General features: G+C 31.1%; 1 pseudogene; it reads left to right on the top strand.

Moving 5' to 3' along the window:
• Positions 1,917 to 10,098, top strand: LOC109344607 (annotated as a pseudogene).

The following is a 20,593-nucleotide window of genomic DNA, read 5'->3' as shown; positions in this document are numbered from 1 at the left end:
CTTGGTTGGACAGCTTTGTGCTTGATTTCTTCATGGTGAAGCAACCTTTTTTCCTTTGGTTTGTTACTTGATTTTTGTTGGTTGCTTGGCACTTTTGGGCTGTTTTCTTTAAGTTAAGGTAAGCATTTGATTTTTGCAAGTTGCTTGGCCTACCTTAACATAGGTTTCTTCAAGACGAAGTAAGCTACCTTTCTTCAAGGCTAAGTAACCAAATTAAGCACATATCATGCCATGCTTTAACTTGATTACTTTTAGCAATTCATTTTGAGTTTTTGTCTTGAATTTTGGCTTAAATTCTTAATCCATCTTTGAATTTATTCTTAATATTCAATTTCCTACAAAACTCAAAGAAAACTTGGACAAGAATTAATAAAGAACCAATTTATTTAATCATGCAAAATTCACCTAAAAAGTGTTAGTTTAAGTTGGTTTTCTACAATTTGCATAGGGTAAGTGCCATAAAATGATGGTGAAAAGTATACTTTTGGCACTTATCAATAGCCCCAGTCCTAGAATAAAAGGGAATTACTCACTCATGATGTTGAAGAGAATCCCAAATTCTAAATTAGAGAATTGTAATGTAAAAAAAGTGTAAAATCCTTTAGGGAGAACCCTTATTTATCCTAATTACAAAATATTGGGCCAAACCCAACAAAAAAAATCTAAAAAGTGGGAATATAATATAACATCTATGACTTCTTTTGGCCCTTCAATTGGTCTTCACATAGCCTCAACATTGAATTCAATCTTCTTGCACCCAATCTCTACTCTTTTTTGTTTTAATCCATCCAAACTGCACAACATAGCTAAAAACACCTGCTCAACCCGAACAAAGAGAAATAAAAGCTAGAAACAATCCTAAAGTCCTAATTATGTCCTAAAATGCAAGTTAAATGTAATACAAATGTATCATAATTTCACACTTATCATTCCTCAAAGTCAACTCAAAGTTGCCAAAATCTGCCTTAACCTCTCCCAAGCTAGCCAACCATTCCAAGCCCAAAACCACATCCACCCATATAAGTTCAAAAAAGTAGAATTCTTGGACCACTTCTAAACCCTACAACAACAATTTCAAAGCTTCATACTTGCCTTGGCACTATATCTTATGCCCATCCCCCACTTCCACAATATATCTAGGAGTAGATTGCAAATGTAAGTGTAGGTTGTCCACCAGCTGAGAAGAAATGAAATTGTGAGATACTCCACAATCTACGAGGATTACCACATTCTTTCCCTCCAAACTTCAAACTACCTTCCGTTAATTAGAAGAAGTTAGCCATGTCATGGCACATAAAGACAGTTGCAAAGACTACATATTAGACAACATGGTTTCCCCCACATCTTCTTCCTCTTCACCCTCCTCCTCCTCTAACAGAAGCATCCTAAAATGCCCAGTCTTACATTTATGCTCCCTGCTATGAGGTTCATCACACCTGAAGCATAAACCTATCTCCCTTTCTCCCTTAACTTTGCCCTAGTTAAATGTTTGAACACCCCTCCTCTACTCTTGGTGCTATCTACTCATCATGTATTTACAGAAACACTATCCATTGATGTTTGATCAGACTTCTTCTACCCCCAAGATTTGGCTTCTAAAGTAATACACCTACTATGATAATTGTTTCTGGTGTTACTAGCAGTTTTAGGAGAATTGTTCGGATTTTGTTTCTTTTGTAAAACCAAATTGTTTTCTTCTATCATAATAGATTTCTAAATTACCTCAGATAGTTTTGGATGCTCATAAATCCTGACTTCAACTCTCACCTCCTCCTTGAGACCAGTCAAGAAAATCTCCTTGACAAACTCGGGGTCAATTTCTTTAAGGGCCCACATACTTTTCAAACTTCTCGACATAGTCCACCACAGACCCCATTTGCTTCATAGCCAGCAACTGCTCAAATGGGTTTTCGGCAATGCATAGCAGAATTGTGTTTTCAGGGCACCGAGATGGTGCTCTGATACTAGTATTAGAACTGGTATTTTTAGAAATAGAATATAGGTAGAAAAAAGTGATGATTCAAGATCAATGTGATCTTAACTGTTCTTTATTATGAATGTAAAATTTCAATTGGAAGATTACAGCAATTGGAATAGAGCCTAGGGTTCACAAATTTGCAAATCAATAACCTCCTTCATTTCTCTAAATTTACAATAACTACTTCTATTTATAGATTTGCCTCCAATTAACTAAATGCTCATAACAGAAAACTACCCAACCCATTCCTTCTTATGTACACGTTTTTAATAAGGGGTTTCACCCTTGTCCAATTAGATCACTTGTTCCGATTTGTGTCTCATTCCTTGTCTCGAGCCAATCAGAGTGTTACTTTTTGTTTTTAAAATTTTGGCTTTATTCATATGACAATATGTAATTGGTCCAGGATAGGGAATGAAACACCATTGGGGACAATTACCCTATCCACCTTATCAAGGTTGGAAGCAAGAGAGAATACAAGAAAGGTGTAGTAGAAGCAAAATTAAAGGTGGTTATCAACAATTTTGGTCGAATTGGAAGGAACTTTTTATGGTGTTGGCATGGTCGTGAGGATTCTCCCTTGGATGTCATTGCCATCAATGACATTGGTGGTGTCAAGCAGGCCTACCACCTTCTCAAGTATGACTCCACCCTTGGAATCTTTGATGTTGATGTCAAGCATGTTGGTGATAATGGTATCTTGGTTGATGGAAAGGTCATCAAAGTTGTTTCCGACCACAACCATGCCAACCTACCCTAGAAGTAAGCTTCGTCGTAATCTTAAGTAGCATTTGACAGACATGTTGGAATAGAACGTAACAGAACATATGTGTTCTACATTATGTTTGTTGTGTTTCAAGAGTTGAATAGAACCATTTGTTGTGTTTTATGAGTTCAACATAACATAACGACAACAATAATGATCAAGTCTTTATCCCACTATATGAAGTTTGTTGTATGGCTTGAACAACGCCATAATACTCTATGATAAATCATGTCCATTGAACAGAAGATAACATGAAGTTAAAACAATAGTGCATTTCAATTCCACTAAAAGAGGTGGAACCAAAGAGAATAAAACAAAACATCTTATTTAGTATTGTTTTGTCTATGCGCCAAATGCTACCTTAATTTGCTATACTTACAAGAATCCCGAAAATAGAGAAGAGAACTTATATGCATGAATGTGTGTTCTTGTGTTGTAGGGACTTGGAAATCGACTTGCTGATCTAAGGAACCATAGTGTTTGTGCACAGAGAAGGTGCGAGGAAGCACATTCAAGTAGGTGCTAAGAAAGTGTTTATCCCAGCCCCTGAAAGAGGAGACATACCAAGCTATGTGGTTGGTGTCAATGTTTATGCTTACAACCCAGATGAACCAATCATCAACAATGCTTCTTGAACTACTAAATGTCTTGCCCCCTTTGTCAAAGTTCTTGATCATAAATTCGGTAATTTACCTTGTCACCACATTCTTTGTAAAGTTTTTATAGAATTATTGAAGAATGTGTCTTAAAAAAATGACTTCATCTGCCTCATAGGTTAAAGATGCTTTTAATCAAGGGTCAAAGGTAATTATTGGTCTGGTCCGATAAGCTTATGTGGAGGGGCATGGTGGGAATTAAGTCACACATTGTCTACCTAATTCTCTTAGGCACGATTCAAATATTTGTTGGGTTATTCCTCTAATAACCAATTGGTTTTGAGATGAAATCTTAACACAAGTAAGAGTTAATAACTACGAATCACCATACTTCAAAATAGTTGCCAATTGATTATTAAATATGTATGATGAGATATTCCTCAGATATTTGTGGAGCAAACCTGGTAGCAATCATTCTTTTAGAACTCTCTTCAACACTTTTGATTACATTTGTCCACTCTCTATTAAGTGGATCCCACATGATCCTAACCAAATGATGAAGAGTGTGTTTCTAATATTGGTTTGTTTTGATCATTGTTTTAAATTACAGTTATGATCACGATTGTGTTGATTGTGATTGTGGTCATTGCAATCGTTGCAACGTGGATTGTGACCATTGATAAGTACCAAAAATACCTAATTTTCATACACTTTTCACGACACTTATCCTATGAAAAAATGTGAAAACCAACTTAATTAAAGACATTTTAGATAAGTTTTGTGTGTCTTAAATAATATATATTTTTATCACCTCTTATCCAAGTTTTCCTTGAAATTTGTAGGAAATTGAGTAAAAAGAATAAATCCAAAAGATGACCAAGAATTCATGCCAAATCACAAGCCAAGAACTCAAAAAGAAATTCTCAAAACAAACAAGCTGAGCATGGCATGCTGTGTGCTTAGCTTGTGACCAAAAATATGACTTACGCTTGAAGAAATGTACATTTCCTTACCTTGAAGAAACCCAAACTAGGTATGCAAAGCAAAGCACAACTTAAAAGCTTGCCTAGACTTGAAGAAATCATGCTCAAAGAGCCAATTAACCAACTAAAATCAACTAAAGAACCAAGGAACAAAGGTTGCTTCAGATTGAAGAAAGGTAGGTTCCTTCACCATGAAGGAACCAGGCAGCCAGGTGTGGGGCATAAGGGGCCAGGCGCCCAAGCAGGTCAGAAAAATTAGCCATGAAGAAAGCTTGGCCAACTCATCAAGCAACTTGCCTATTCATTACTTGAAGACCAAGCGCATGACCTCATGCATGACATATGTTCTAAACATCCAAGTAGGAGGTGTCAACATGCATGTAACATAGCCCACAATAGGTTGTCCAAGCTAGTTGGCCAAGGTGTGACAAACTGTTGACAGCCCACAATAGGTTGTCCAAACTAGTTGGCCAAGGTGTGACAAACTGCTGACCCACCAGCTTTGGGTGTGCCAAACTGCCTGACCAGGGTGTTGGGCAGCCTGGAAAGGGGGCCAGGCGGTCCTCCTATTGCCTATAAAAGGCACACTCATTTCCTCACTTTTTCATCATTGTACATACCATTTTGTTCTTATTTTCAGTTCGACTCTTTCTTAGGCTGTTTTTCGGCTTTTATTTCACAGAAATTCAGTGGGAATAAAGTGGGAAAATGAAGGGTAAAAACATGATTTTGTAACCTCATTTGAAACCATAAGCATATAATCTTTGCATGGATGGCTAATACTCCAAAAAGTTGGACTATGGTGTAAGTTCTTGTACTTTTATCTTCTTCTTCATTTATATAAGTTATTATTTTGGTTATATTGATTCTTTAAGAAGTTCTTAATGAAGTTTTAGATTGATCACCTAAAACTTGATTTAAAGATCCAAAACATGTTTCTTCTTAAAGTGTTGACAAGTGAACTAAAAAGTATAACCTACACCTTACTTCACTTCCATATCAAAACATCTATTTTAAGCAACTTGTATTCAAGGCTAAATAATGTTAATGGAGCCTGAAGTAGGGTGTGACAACCTACTCCGACGAGTGACGGTTAATTATTATTTAGTGTATTATGCAAGGTTTGAAAATCATCTTTTCCATGCTAGGACACTAGATGGAAGGTTACGACATGGTGTATGGTTTAACCAAAGTATAACAGATAACTTGCATAAATTCTCATGTTGATATTGTTCAAGAAATTATTCCATTATTCTAACCATATTCTCCTCTTGAATTTGTAAATACTTAGTTTCTTTACTTTTTCATGTTTATCAATTCATAAAATCACAAAAACAACTTTATTTACTACTTTTTACTTTTGATAAAAGATATAAAGTATGAGTATATTTATATTAGGCAATTCCTTGTGGTTCGACATAACCCTATACTATACTACAATTGAATCTTGAAAGAGATGCAAGTGTAATATAGTAAAGTGGTAACTTATAAATTTTATTTGTTGATAAAAGAATTCCTAAAAATATAAGTACAAACCAATTCATGGTTTGTAACTTTGTACATAGGAATAACATACAAAAAGTGAAATTCAATCAATGGGTTACTTGACAATAAAAGACTGATGAATAATAAATCTAACGCTAACATTTACTTTCTGTCATTTAATTTCCGCAACTAACATTTACTATCTATCATTTAATTTTCACAACTAACATTTACTTTATGTCATTTATTTTCCGCAACTAACATTTACTTTTACGCAACTAACATTTATTTATTGCTTTATTCTTTTATTCTTTATACCAACCCTTTGAAAGAAATGGTACAATTAACTGCTAACTTTATTCTTTTATTCATTTTATTATTCTTTGATATCAACCTTTCGTAAGAAATGGTATGGTTAACTTAATAAAATGAGACTGGCCTTTATGGTATGGTTAAAAGGATCCCGAAAAGGGAGTAAACAAATAAAGTCACTAATTAAATAAATTGTTCACACTCAACACTCTAAATAAATAAAATAAACTTGCTTTTGGGGAGAAAATCTTCTTTCAACAAATTGACCATTTGTTGATGGGGGAACTCCTCAATAAAAAGTCTTTCAACAAATTGGCGTCGTTGTCAAGGAATTGATTTATAATTGAAATTCATACTTATATTTAACATTAGTAATGGTAAATACAATTTTATTCTCTCTTTGTATATTTTTTTTCTGTTTTGTACATCCTTAATTTATTTTTCTGTTTTGTACATTTAAAAAATTACAAATCCAAAAAGAAAGCAAAAGTTAGAACTAGTGGACTGAAAACCCACTAGTTAAGAAACCTTTATTGTTGTTATAAATTTTTTAGGTGATGAGGAGATACTCCTATCAACTTTTTCAAAAGAACAACATAAAGGAGATTGAAATCAACAAGGATTAGTGGCTGGACTTTTCAAAGAAAGAAGAAAACCACTCTTCAAAAATCCAAAAAGGGAGGCTACTTTAATCCTTAAAGGTTAAGTATTTACCATGCATTTTTTTATGCACATATTTTATTTTTTTATACTTGAACCTATATCTCCATAAACATGCTTAAGTTGATGATTTTTAAAGTTGTGAAATAAAATTTTTAAAATAAGAGCATGCTTGCTATAAATTTATGCCAAAAATTAATTTTTTTCAAACTTGCGAACTCCTAAAATGCGTGTTATTTGGTTTACTACATTGTTGTTTGGTCTATCATTTAACAAAAGAAACTCATAACTTCTGAATGAATTGATTTGTGGTTGTTTGAATTGATATCTTGTTGTTGGATTTCCATAAAATTCTATTTGGATTTCCTTTAATCAATTAGACTTAAAAATGCATAAAGTTTTACTATAAACATCATTTTCATGAAAAATACATGTTGTTTAATTGGAATTTTCGTCAATCAAATTTTATTCACGAACATAATGTTTTAGACATTGAGAACTCATATAAATTGTTAGATTAACCTCATGAAAAACAAAATTGCAAGTTCTAATAATTTACAGGAAAACAAATCCAAAAACAAACAACAAAAAAGAATGAGGAGTTGATTTTGTAGGCACCACTATCTTGGAGAGGATAGTAAATGACAATTAAATTTTGAATTCTCCTAAAATGTTGGTTAGTTTTTTATTTTATTTTTCATTCTTTCAAAATGTTACACAAACTTCCTTAAAGTATTTTAAATTGACTTGAGAACAAGTCAAGAACTTAAGTTGGGGGGAGTGTGTATAACATTTTGAAATAAATTCATTTTTGTGTGCTTTTTAAAAAAAAATTATGTGTGTTGATTGCTTTTGAATTTTTTATTGTGCTTACTTGCTTTAATTTTTTTTAGTGTGTTTAAATTTTAGTTGTGTGTTTACTTTAGTCTCTTTCTGATATTTTATTTAAAAAGTGAAATTTTGAAACTAAACTTGGTAAATAACATAACTTGGCTTAAAAATTTTTTAACAAGATCTCTAACTTTGTGAATTAACAAGCTTCGATGAGCAACATGAGATGAAAATCTAAATTTTTTTGTGAAAATTCATAATGTCATCATAACTTTGATAAAATGGAAACTTTTTGGAAAATTATTTATCATGAACTTGTGAATTTCTTTGAAAATCAAAGAATTGTACATACATCTACCATGTGAGGGAGTGTAATCCAAACACAAAAAACTATGTGAGCTTAGTGAGAAACTTTTTGGTTTTGCACAATTCCTTTTGTTTGAATCTTTCTTTACTCGGTTGCACACAATTTGATAGGAAATGATCAAGGCAAGTTATTTCAAAGAGAATAAGTCACTTGACCAAAAATGACCTACCAAAAATAGGAACATCCTTTGTTAACCCATTTGAGCCTTAAAAAGAAAAATTATTTTTATCAGACACAACCCTTGAACCTAATATGAAAAAAACTGAAAATCTCCTGTACTTTTATCAAGTAAAAAGGGAGTATTTTTCAAAAATAAGGTTGATGGAAAAAAATTAAGTTGGGGGGAATGGTTGGCCATGTAAAAAAGTGTTCAAAAGAAAAATTCTCAATCTCTTTATAAATAAAAAAAGTAAAGAAATACTCCAAAACAAAAAGGAGTAAAGAGAGATTGAGAAAAATCAAGAAAAGTTACACAAAAAGGTCAAGGAAAAGAATGAGGAAAGGAGGAACAAGAAAAAAGGTGAAAAGATGAAAACGAGTAGGTATTTAAAAAGATAAATCATTTTGCTCTCTTTTAACTTTGGAAGAATTTTGAAAATCTTGAAAAACCAATTTTCTTTGATAGCCAAGCCTCATTACAACCTAAGGAAGACCTTAGTGATCCTTGAAAAGTTTGTGCAATCAATGTAAGTGTTGAGAAGGAAAAACAAAATTAAATTCTTACGCACCAAACAAGTTGAGTTATGAGTGAAACACTTACTCATTTCGTTCCATTCTTGAACCTAGTCTGAAAATGCATCCTTTGATTGATAACATTTTTTTTATAAGTGAAGTGCTAAATGAATTTTTGAAAAGAAGTGTTCATTCTTAGTTTGAAGCATTATGAGTCAAAATCACATCTCATGAAACTTTGAAATAATGCATAGTTTTGATCTTGTCCAACATTAATTTTTCTAAAGCCAAGTAGTTGTTATTTTATCTTTGTTTGGGGACAAACAAAGTCTTAAGTTTGGGGAAATTGTTGCAGTGTGAATTATTTTGGAATAAAAAAAATATTTTTGAATTTGATACAGTTTGATATGGCTCAAATGAAGTTGCGCTACAGCCCGATGTGATGACATCATTATGATTCAATGTCACATTATATTGCGGTATGATGCGTTTATAGTGGTCACGACAACCACAATATTATGGCTGCATCACGTGATACGATCCATAATTTGAATCACTGGTTTGAATACTTCTAACCTATATTTCTCAACGAGTTTCTTAACCTTTGTAGCAATATAAGTGGCCAAGTGGGATAGCATAATGATTAGATAAGTGATACTATAATTTTCATGTTATGTCCAAAATCTCCCAACTTTAAAATGACATTCACATTTTCTATGACCAACTTTTAACATGATCAAACTTCAAAAGTCATCTATCACCAAAAAAAAAATCAAAACTCATCTTCTCTACTTCACCAATGTAAACTCATGTTCCATGACAAGTATTATCAAGGGTACCATGACAACCACCCACTCCTACACTGGTGACAAAGGCTTCTTGATGCTAGCCATCGTGACCTCATGTGTGCTAAGGCCGCAGCTCTTAACATTATCCCAACCTCAAGCCAAGGATGTGGCCCTAGTCCTCCCATCCCTCAAAGGCAAGCTCAATGGCATTGCACTCCGCGTGCCAACGCCGAATGTTTCAATGATGTACCTTGTTGTGCAAGTAACAAAGAAAACTTTTTCAGAGGAAGTGAACGCAACTTTCAGAGAAAGTGCAAAGAACGAGTTGAATGGTATCCTCACATTTTGTGATGAGCCACTTATGTCAGTAGATTTTAGGTACACGGATGTGTCTTCAATTGTTGACTCATCATTGACAATGGTATGGGAGATAACATGGTGAAAGTGATTGCATGGTATGATAATGAGTGGGGTTACTCCCAAAGGGTTGTGAATTTGGCTGATATTGTTGCTAACAATAGGAAGTGAGCCAATAAAACAAACCAAATTTGTTAATTAAGTAGCATTACATTATGTTTTTGTACAATTACTAAATTTCTTGCCCTAATTTTCATTTTCTTTCTAAACTTGTACTCAGAAATTGAACCATCAATTTTCTCCGGCCTATTTCTCATATGTGCAATAAAATTCTAACCATAAAATTTTAGGATAGGTTTATGAGTTGACTTTTGTGAGGTTAAGGAAAGAAAACGAAAAACTTGAGTGTCATAGAATATACTTTTGGGATGACTATAAATCATTTCATTTTCTTTTTTTCCCTTCCAAAACTCAACTCACACCATTGATACTAGGCCTACATATCCGTCCTACAACTTCCTATCCATGTTCTTACTCTTAATAAATCATGATTTACCATTTCAAGTATGACCATACTAAGAGGCAAACAAATACCCCAAGCTGAGCAAGAGAATAAATACTACATGCTTTATTTGGTTGATGAAAGAAAGTAAGAAGAAAAGAAATATATGAGAGAGATAATAAAGAGAAAGAAAGAAGTGGGAAAGTGGTTGAATTTCTATATTGTTTGGTATGAGAAAAAGGAAAGAGAAAGAGAATAGAAATTGATACTTTCTTCTTTCTCTCTTCTATTTGGTTGAATAAAAAGTGAGAAGAGAGAAATGATATATGCTTTAAAATAAAAAAATACCCTTAGAATAAAAAATAATATTTGCTAAAAATGCATGGTTTTCAAAGGACTAATTTGTCATTTCATACAATCCAACTTTCTTCCCTCAACTCTCCTCAAATTCGGTGAGAATAGATTTTTTTGGGCACCACATCATTTTTACTCTCTCCACATCTTTTCTTTTCTCAATCAAAGGGATGAAAATCTCACTTTCTATACTACTTCTCTCCCTCCATCTTCTTTTTCTTTAGAACTAAAGGAAAGCTACATGCTTAATACCCCACTAGAATGAGAAAAACTCTAGATAATACAACTAATTAAATTTTTATCCGATTAAGATAAACACTTGCTAAGAGGACAATCACACATTCCGAAAGGATACCAAAAAATTACTTATTTTAATTATTTTGATGACGTAATATTTGAGGTTCTACTTATTAGACAATATCCTTACAAATATTTTATTCCATTTATAAACTTTCAGCTTTTTTATTTTTACATATTTTCACATTGTAATGTCATCTACTATCTATATAAGAAAAGAAATAACTATTAAAAATACTGAAGTACATACTCTACATTTGTGACAAGTGTACAAAGAAAATGATATTTTTGCCAATTTGAAGGTTGTTGGAATTACAAAATTAGACATTCTTCTTTTGTGATAAGTATACGAAGTAGAGGGTTTTTTTTGTAAAATTGATAAGTTGTTGAAATTCTTGAACTATACACTCTTCATTTGTGATAAGTGTCTAAAGAAGATGACATCTTTCACAAGTAACTTTAAAATTCTTGAAAATATCTTCTTCACATTCTCTTTACTCAAATTATTTCTCATTTTTTCCAAATTTTGTTCAACAAATCTTCTTCTTCAACCTAAACCAACTCAAAAGTATCATTTTATATTATTTTCATTTATTACTTCTTCCTTTTCAAATGTTAAAGCAACTCACAAATATGATTTTATGCTCTTTTCATTTTTACTTCATCATTCTCCTAACTTAATTCGTGCATTCTATTAGTATATGTAAACATATTGTTAGTTACTACTTGTAAGTATTTTTTTCTTCATTTTTACTTCATTATTCTCGTAATTATTTATTTCTTTTTTTCAATTTTTGTTTCACAAATCTGTCATTTTTACCAACTCGTGTATGATTTTATGTTTTTTTTTTTATTTTTACTTCATCTTTCTCATAACTAAATTTGTGCACTCTAATTACTTACTACTTAGTAGTATTTGTAATAATTGTAAGAATATATTTGTCTTAACTATGTTTTTCATAACTATTTCTCATTTTTTTTCATTTTTTGTTAAACAAATTTATGATTTCCAACTGTCAAACCAAGTCACAAGTATGATTTTATGTCATTTCCATTTTTTACTTTGTTTGTAGGTATAATTTGTTTATTATATCAATTTATGCATTTATATTATTTTACTCTTACAATATTCTTTATCCTCAGAGGTAAAAAATTTCAACTTCCTCAATCTTCTACTCACTTACATCAATAAGGTATCACAAGATAATATATTTTTTGCCTTTTATAAAAAAATTCATTCTTTTGGCATTCTATAATAAAAACTTCATTTTTCTCACATGATTTTTGTTAAAAAATTTTTTTCCTATGTGGTTATTTTTCTAAAGCAGGAAATACAAATTGGCCATGTTTTTTGTTTCGACATTTGCATAAGAGAAACTTCACACCATGAAATATAACGATTAGATGTTACATTCACTATTTGAGTGTAGAAGAATAATGTCTTTAATTTTATTATGTGTTTGTCCTTTTTCATTCAAATTTAATTTTTTCACTATTTGAATGTGTGAACCTTATTTTAATAAGAATAATCTTTAATCTTTTTATTCTAATCAGAAATAATTTGGCATGTTTAATTGTTGAACATGTATATTTTATCAAATTAATCATAGGAAATTTGATCATCATATCAGTCATAATTAATGAAGACAATTTAATTCCATTTATATTCTATTTTGTTTGAATTTATGGACCAGTTACAAAAATGGAATATAAATTTGTAGAATTATAACTAATAAGTTTATGGAATATTAATTTAGTAATATGAATTCATTAATGTTTTACATCATTCCCGATAATTTATTTATATTTGGAATCGTTAACCTATAACTTGCAATGAATTTCATAACGTCCGTGATTAATTGAGCATATTACAGGGTTACTTTAACATTGGAAACTTAATGCATAGTTATAATTTTATTGATAAATAAACAATTAAATAATTATATTTTTAATGTCATAAAGAAACATAAAAGTTCAAATTTTTTCGATCAGTTAAAAAATGACATTATACATAATTAATCAATTAGTAATTACATTTAGAAGCCAAAATCATTAGGCATGATTGCCTTTGAATGTCTTTTATTCCATTATCTAAAGACTACATAATTGTTCCCCACAATTAATTCTGTGATTCGATATTTTGTTGTGTTTTTGGATTAATTTCTCTTTAATCTTTAATTGGATGTAATGATCAAAATATTAATGCAATTTGATTTGATTGTGATAATCAATTGATTTGATTTATATCTTGATTAAATTATTTATGCTTCTCTAATTTTAAGCAATGCTCATTATGAATATAAATTTGTAGAACTGTAAATAATAAATTTGTGGAATATTAATATTAAATTCCATTTATTTTAAATTTTGTTTGAATTTATGGATCAATTACAAATATAAATTTGTAGAATTATAACTAATAAATTTGCGGAATATTAATTGAGTAATATACACTCATTAATGTTTTCCTGATAATTTGTTAAAATTTGGAACTATTAACCTATTATTTATCTAGATTAATTGAATTTCATAACATACGTGATTAATTGAGCATATTACACAGATACTTTAACATTGAAAACTTAATGCACAATTATAATTATATTGATAAAGAAATAATTAAATAATTTTATTTTTAATGTCATAAATAAATAGAAAAGTTCAAATTTTCCGGTCAATTATAAAATGACATTATACATAATTATCAATTTATTTAAATAGTCAAATACAATAAGATGATGATATAACACATTAATTCCATAATATATATGATTTATTGAGCATAGTACACAATCACTTTAACATTAGAAACTTAATACACTATTAAAATTATATTGATAAAAATAGTTAAACAATTCTATTTTTTATGTCTTAAAGAAATAGAATAATTAAAATAATTGGAAAAGTTAAAAAAATGGAATTATAGACAATTGATTAATTAAATTAAATAGTCAAATATCTTAATTAATTTGATACTCATCAAATAAATAAATATAAACGAGTAGTTGAAAAGCAATATGTATAATTATGATTCATTTATAGTGGATGAATCATAATGTATCATTGACCATTATAGGACAATAATAATACAAAATTATAAATTTGTTTTTCTTTAATTAGTATCTTTATCTTTATTTTATACATTATTGGAATTTTCAAATTTTCATCTTATTTAGTTGAATTGATTTAGACAATTTTATTTTTACAACCCATTGAAAAATATTTTCACATGGGTTTACTTTAATGCATAATGATGAAATTATAAAATTGCAAAAATATGAGGATAACTATTTAAAAATATAAGAGATATGCTTACCTATGGGATCCGTAAAAAATAAGGCATAATATTGAGTAAAATTATTGATATTAAAATCAATTTTAATCATTATTTATGATTATAGGAATTTAGAATATTAAAACATCAAATCCATATTATAAAAAATAATCAACCTCAATCTAAAATAAGCATAACAATATTCTTATTTTATTAAAATTATTGAAAAACAATATCTTTGTTTTGATTTAATTATGATTATGTAATTGATTCTTCTACCTATATTCTATTAAAAGCAATCATAATATATAAAAAGTTATATATATTATAATACATATTTGATTTATATTTTGTTTCAATTATTTATGATCTTAATTTTAGGCAATGCTCATTATGAATACATTTTGTGTAGAGTTTAGTTGATTCTAATATTTCAATATAATGTTATTATAGCAATATTAAAATAGCAACAATAGGAAACATAACATATTATTTATAGTTATTTTAGAGTCAAATAATAATGATATGTATTTTTATATTAATCTTATTTTAGAATCAAATAATAATAAAATTATAAATTTATTGATGTTTTTTTAATTAATATGATACTACTAACTATATCATGATATGCATGCATAAAAAGAAAAGCAAACCAACTATCTTGAAGTTTACTATCAACTAGGGGTGTTCGCGGTCCATTTGGATCGGTTTTTAAGGAAAAAATCATCCGATCCAAATGCATAATTAGTATGCGGTCCGGTCCGGTCCATTTATATTAAGATGTCCGATCCAATCCGGTCCAAATATTATATGCGATTTCGGTCCGGTTTGGATCGGTCTTTTTTTAGATATTAACATATAAATCCCTTCTATTTCAGCCTACAACACCAACAAGGTAACAACCAGAATAATGAAGAAAAGTTTGATTCTTTTAGTGGTAAGATTAGAAACATCAATGTAGTCTAATGATCCAATCATTTTTAACAATTCCATGATCCAATCAATATAAAAAAACAGCAACACAACAACAAAAAGTAAACAAAATTAAGGATTATGCAGTGAACATTCAACATCTATCTAGTGATTCTGGAGGAATGAGGAAAAATTATTTCCACTGACATCTTACTTTTCCTCATCACAATGGAGGAATTGAGGATTTATGAATGAGGAATTAGGGATTCTGCAATGCCACTGCCTATCTCGAATACTTTAGTAAAAATTAGGAGATACACTTAACAATATCGGTCCGGTCTGGATCGGTCTGGATCCCAGACGTGAAACCGAAGACCGGACTGGACCGATCGGTCCTTAAAAAATAAATCCAATACGATCCAAATAGATTCGGTTTTTGCGGTTTCGGTCTACTTTGGATCGGTTTGCGGTTTTTGTTTTGGACGATTTGAACACCCCTAGTGTCATATCAACCATCAATGTCTAAAAATTCATTAATTACTGATGTTGGACTATTATACCCACCGGGAATAGCTATATTGAATCATTATCATATTAAGGAGAATAAGTCACCCTCAAAGCTTCCACTAACTAGGAAACAACATAGTCATTTTATCTTAGTCCATTAAATAACCACATAAAGTTATTCAATAATATTTGCAACTAAAATGGAACTTGTGAAAAAAGATAACAAGTAGGAGACGTTGGCTTAAGATATTGATTTTTGAAAGAACTATTTTAATAGTTTTAAGATCATATAAGATTTTTTAGGCATAATAGCTTCTTTTAATTATTTTCAAAAAGATCTTAAAGTATATGATAGATTACAAAATAAGTTTGTTCACACAAAATAACTTCCTTCAAGTATTTCCCTAAATTCTCCACACTTCCCTCGACAAAGTTAATTGGCTCCTATAAATCTACGGGTAGACATCTACTGTCTTACAATAATGTGTATCACTTCATATGTCATGGATTTGTGATCAGTTAGAAAAATACTTAATAATTAAATTTTATCTAAAAAGTGCATTTCTAAAAGTGTCACCCCAACCAAATGATGTCTAAAAGTGCATTTCTACTTCATCTTATCTAAAAACAAATTAACAAATTAAATTTTACAGTACCTCTGCAACTGGCAGAAATTACTGAAATAAATCTCAGAACTTACCACACCCTTTTCTATTTCTGAAATAAATCAGCCAACATTTCTTAAATTATCAACAGTTCTTAACTAAGCAATTCAAATTATTATGATGCATCAGTGCTCTATGTTAGGGAACGCATCTTAGCTCTTTGTAAGGAACAAGGTTGTTGCATAATTGCACTCATAAACAGGCTTTTACTCTATACAATTTTAAACACTTTTATATCCATGTAACAATAAAGAGCTGCATAAATGATTTTATTAATTTGGTTATGAAACAGTATCTTATACTTGGTATTGTTGGTGCAACGGAAGCGAGTGTTGCACAGCGTTGGCTAGAAACAATCAAATAAATGACATAGAATAAATAGAAGAAAAGAAACAAGAGAATTTGGTAATGGATATTGGCCAATTGTACCTACTTCCCCGCAAGCACTGAATGACTACCAATATATTACTAGATAATAAAGATTACAAACCCTATCAAACTCATGGACCCAAATGCACATGGAGTATTTCTATTTGGTGTTTCTGTCTGGTGCACATTATCAAAAGGAACATGAGTCCAATATATAACATTGATATTCTATTTTATTCTAATACTTGGCAATGTGGGATTTCATATAATAATATATTTCAAACATCTCCAACAATCTTCACCTGGATTGAAATAGACAAATATCTCGTTCCTTATGAAATCTACACAATAATCTTCACCTTAACGAATATATGACTTCACATTGCTCAATGTCTAATTCTCTTTAACAATTCTTCCATATAAGAGTTTGCTCCCTTATAGCATAAACCTTCTGAGTAATCTTGACAATATTACTAAAGTCTAGCACTCCAAACTTGTAGTGCAGTTTCCCGTACCTCCATCAAATGGAACACGCTGCCTAGCCACCTATTGCTAAGAAGTCTTTCGATATATGAAACCTCTACACAAAAGTTCACCAACAATCATCATCTTCAATACTCAGTTAAACTGGACCTTGGAGATTCCTTGGAGAGCCTCAACCGCTACTATCATTGTCTAGTATGACAATCATAGTTCAAAAGAACTATCATACTCCACCATAAGGAGTATAACCACATCACACACATTGCATCAATGCTAACCAATGCATGTGTCACATCCTTGCATCCAAGTCAATGTCCACGTCACACCCTGCATCTCTAACAATACTCGTGTTATACCTTGCATTAAAGCCAATGTCTATGATACACCCTACATCAAACTCGGTCAGGGCCTCTCTACTTTTGTGGATATGCTAACAATTAATATCATTCACTCAAATGAGATCATTCTCTCAACATTCAGAGAGATATTGTTAACACCTATATCAAGGTCAAACTCAACATCTGAGTCCCTATCTTCACCTTGATCCTAATCTAATACATGAACTTTTGGAATTTTGAATCAACACATACATCGCCCCACCACAGTTCTGCCATATTTTCTTCTTCTTCAAGTCATCTACTTTATACTTGCACAATACCTTTGACACACCTTGTCTGCTCATTATGACTTCACCCTCTTTAGTCATTATCTGGCTCTGATATCAATTGTTGGTGCAGCAGAAGCGATCGTTGTGTAGTGTTGACCACAAGCAATCAAATAAAGGGCATAGAATAAATAGATGAGAAGAAACAAGAGAATTTGGTAACAGGATTCGACCAATTGCGTTTACATCCCCGGGAGCGCTGAACGGCTACCAAGATATTATTAGAGAATAAGGATTATAAACTCTATCATACCCATGGGCCCAAGTACCCACGGAGTGTTTCTATTTGATGCTTTTATGTGGTGCACATCATAACAAAGGACCTGAGTCCAATATATAACATTGATATTCTATTTTATTATAATGTTAGGCAATATAAGACTTCATATTATAACATATTTCAAACATCTCCAACTAAGGATGAAGATCCCGAACTAATCAAAATGTGTTTTTTATTTATAGAAAAAATTATAAAAATATAAAGTAATATTTTTATATTATTTGGTGATACTTCATTGGAGAGGGACACGGAGACAAGGATCTGGTGGGACAAAGGATCCCTATTCCTCCAACTAACTCATTTAACTGTAATACTGAAATCTATTTAGATACGATTCTTTAATTCCTCAACAAAGGTAAGCAACTTCCATGTAGTTGTTCTAATAAGAAGTACCCAACACATTTTGGAGCCTAACACAACATTGTTAGGTAGTGTTTATTGTGAAAATTTCACTGGGAAATTTTACCACTTCATTGATTAAGTGAGAGTTGTTCGTCACAGAATTTGTCCATCCCCTACGAACCACAGACTGAAATGTACATACCAATTCATGGTATTTTTGCAAATTGGGTGTGATTCGTGACTTGGTTCGCAAACAGAAAAAAAAGCCCAAGCACCGGAGAAATAAGTGCATGATGAGGCCGAAGGAACCATGAAGATATTGCCAAGTTGTTTGATTGGTTGGAAAAACAATACTATTGCATATCCTTTATATAGAAAGGGTATTGATAACTAACAACTAATCGTCTTAAATGTTAGTAACTAACAAACTTACTTAGTGTAAATTTGAATTAATCTGAACATTCCTCTTAACTCAACTACCTAAGGAGTACATTTCCTCAAAAACTGAAATCTATTTGTCTTCAATGCTTTAGTAAAAAGATCAGCTTTCTGCTTGTTAGTTGGGCATTAGATCATTTACAACTTCCCTTTGTTCACATGCTCCCTTAGGATGTGGAATCCGGACAAGGATCAGATGTCCTACTTCTCTCCATGTATCAAGTCAATCAAATTTCATAGAATAGTGTACAAATATTAGTTCATATCATTATAATTTTTATTTTTAATCAAATAAGATTTTCTGGTTGGATGAGAACACCAAATAGAACAAAACTGGGACAAGTGATCCCCATCCATCGAACCCCACTTCAATATGTTTACTTTTATAAAGTTAGAAGGTCCGTTAATGATAATAGAATCTTCATATAAATAGGGTCAATATTATGACAATTCATTCAATAGAAGTACAAAATTATAGAATAGTAGTGTAAGAAAATTAAAAGAGACAAAGATAGAGATATTCACACCAAAATGTATAGTGGTTTACCTTCTTCAACTGAAGACTACGTCCAATCCCATTTTTCCTGATTCAAGAATTTAATTGAGTTTCTTACAAGCCTCACACTAAGACTAATTCCGACAAAAAATGCATCACTTTCTTTTTACACAATCATTCACTGAAACTTATGGTGATTCTTTGAATTGATAAAGTAGAAGAAGACTAAATGAATGACTAAGGATTACTACAACCAATATAATAATGTCAGAACCCTTTTAAAGAACATTTTAAAGTTAATATCAATTAGGCTCTTGTTTTTTTTCAGAAAATATGAAAATACATAGTTTCTCTTAAACTTTTTCCGAAAAACTTGTGATAGATTACCAAGAAAAAGATGTTGTAAAAATGATTTTTGTTTGTTTTATATATAGAGTTTAGAGGGGTTCAAAGGTCTATTCAAGGAGGTATGAAACACTTGGAATCATACTGATATGTTTGAGTAAGTATTGGCTGAGTTTCAAATTTAAAAACACATTTCTTACAAAGAGTAATTGATTACTCACACGTGGTAATCAGTTACTGGATCTTATTGAAAATTGGCTAAAAGAAAAAGATGATGAAAAGACTTTCTTGAGCCAAGCAAAAAAAAAAAGAAGTGGCTAAAGGTCATCATGAAGAAAGGGAGAATTTCTAGCCAAGTAAAAGGAAGTGGCTATGGTGAAACCAACATTAATGTTTTTTTCCCTTTGGTCACATAATCTTCAAGAGCTTTGGCTATAAATAGGAGTGTTCCATGACATTGTAAGACACACCAAATACTTAGCTTAGTGCATATTCTCTCTTCTTGTTCTCTTGTTCTAATTGTGTGTACTTGGGTTTTGGAAAGTGAGTGAAATACTTGTAGTTCTCTTTTATCATAGTGGAATAATATTTGTTGCTCTTCAGTTGTGGACGTAGGCAAATTTCCGAACCACATTAAATTATCGGAGTCATTTTCTCTATTATATTTTCTCCATGGGTCTTCCGCTCCAACAAACTGGTATCATAACTTGCAGAGCTCTTGCATGCTAAGTCGTACGATCTAAAAGAAAATTCTTAGTATGCTCTGTGTTTGCAGCATTGTCTAATCTTACACACCAGAAAAGAATTGTTCTTGTTACTGGAAAGGTATAATAGTGTGAAAGTGCATGTCTAGGAAAGTACTATCTTAGT

The sequence above is a fragment of the Lupinus angustifolius genome, chromosome LG04 (genome assembly GCF_001865875.1).
Source record: "Lupinus angustifolius cultivar Tanjil chromosome LG04, LupAngTanjil_v1.0, whole genome shotgun sequence".
NCBI classification, from domain to species: domain Eukaryota; kingdom Viridiplantae; phylum Streptophyta; class Magnoliopsida; order Fabales; family Fabaceae; genus Lupinus; species Lupinus angustifolius.
Note: the sequence above shows the minus strand (reverse complement) of the source record. Positions and strands in the feature narration are given on the sequence as shown.